The sequence below is a fragment of the Etheostoma spectabile genome, chromosome 19, assembly GCF_008692095.1.
Source record: "Etheostoma spectabile isolate EspeVRDwgs_2016 chromosome 19, UIUC_Espe_1.0, whole genome shotgun sequence".
Taxonomy (NCBI): domain Eukaryota; kingdom Metazoa; phylum Chordata; class Actinopteri; order Perciformes; family Percidae; genus Etheostoma; species Etheostoma spectabile.
Genome location: NC_045751.1, coordinates 3,086,410 through 3,088,109, shown reverse-complemented (window position 1 = coordinate 3,088,109; position 1,700 = coordinate 3,086,410). Strand labels below are relative to the sequence as shown.

The window sequence follows — 1,700 nt, the reverse complement described above, 5'->3', positions numbered from 1 at the left end:
CCTCCAGAGCAAGCAACAGTGTGACAATCAATTGTACAGTAACATTTGGAATTGTTACAGCTTTACGTGTAGGTATGCAAGTGAAAATCGGCCTCGATGATGAGAGTTTGACCTAATGAAGATCCAACTGTAAACATTTCTAAGTACAATTTTGCTTTCTACATACACCCTTGTCTAAGCGCAAGATACATATTCTAAAACAGATCTGCTGTATTACATCTGGAGATAACTGGCATGTCATGTTTTGGTTGATATTTGTATGATATTGTACTTTTACTTTAACATTGTAACTGTGCGGAAATGACTGTATGTGGACATTCTATGTAGTCCTATGGGTGGGCTCGCTGGGTGAGGGGATGGGCTCGATAAGGAACACATTGACATAGGCTAGGGATTGATATGGGGACAAAGGAGCTACAGATTAGCAGGCAACCACTCTACCACTGAGCCACATGTGATTAATGATGACTGAAATGTCATGATAATTTATTTCAAAAACATCTACTTATGATTTGCAAACTGTTGCAAAATAGCATTTTATTTGGCATGTTATTGCATGTGAACAGAAAGCTATCCAACCTGCATCATGACATGACGTACATTATCACAGGACAACCTATGCTCCCGCATGCCACCAACATCAGCTGGAGGTCCTACAGGACCAACAAGCAGAGACAACCAGTCGGTATGAAAATTAATGATTAGCTATCTTGTAAATGCAATGCTGTTTTGGCAGCCAAATTGCTGGTATCAGACGCCAGAACTCCCCCATTCCTTTCATCCCTTCCTCTGGGGTAAACTACCACAAAAGAATTCTCAACCATCATAAGATGACAAGACAAGGAAGAAAATATTGACAGATTTACGTGGGGTTAGAAATGAGACATTCAAATTAAAATCTCCTAAAATGCAGGCACATGCAACAAAGCCTGAGTCAACAGACAAGCCATCTCTAATAAAATGACATGGGAGTGGAGGTTGCAGCTTCTCCCTTTATTTTCTCTTAAGCTTAGATTTCTCATTATCATTGGGAGACAGCAGTGCAAACCATTTAGCTCCAAATGAGCTTCTTTCTGTTATTCCTTCTCTCTGTATTGGGATGCAGGGTCACTAACTTGCCCATTAATCCAGGCCTGGATCAAGTCCCTTCGGGTCAGACCAGGCAACATTCACCTTAGCTGCATTTGGCCATGTATATATTGGTAAAGTAATGGCCTATATAGGATTGGTATTGATATCTGGAGGATGAGACACACAAACATCCCAGGACTCGTGATGTGAGCGTAAAATGTGAGGTCCTTTGCCGAGTCTGTACTGGCAGCGCATGGATACAATGTCCTAAAAGGTGCAACAAGGTAAAAGGTTGGCATATACCCGAAGGAGTGAAAGGACTATCGATATATATTTTCAGTGAAATTAATTTTGGCCCTACTTTCACGCATGCACGGTAGCTCATAAAAGGGAGGCAGCACAAAAGGCTGATTTACATATTGCAATGCAAACAAATTCCTTGTTAGTAAGTACCTTTACATTTCAAATCAAAATGATGCTGACTGGGACTTTCAGACTGCAAGCCAAAAGCTTCCATGATAAGCATTTTTATTGTACTGTTGTGTCATTGATTTATTTTTTATTTTTTACACTAAGACAGTGTATCCCACTGTCTCTCACACACACACACACACACACACACACACACA

The 1,700-nt window shown here is 40.5% G+C and overlaps 1 protein-coding gene across 7 annotated transcripts in view; it reads right to left on the bottom strand.

Annotated features, from left to right (window-relative positions):
* LOC116707246 (phospholipid-transporting ATPase ABCA1) overlaps positions 1-1,700 on the bottom strand; it is a 198,336-nt gene that overhangs the window by 64,169 nt on the left and 132,467 nt on the right. The window lies entirely within an intron of this gene.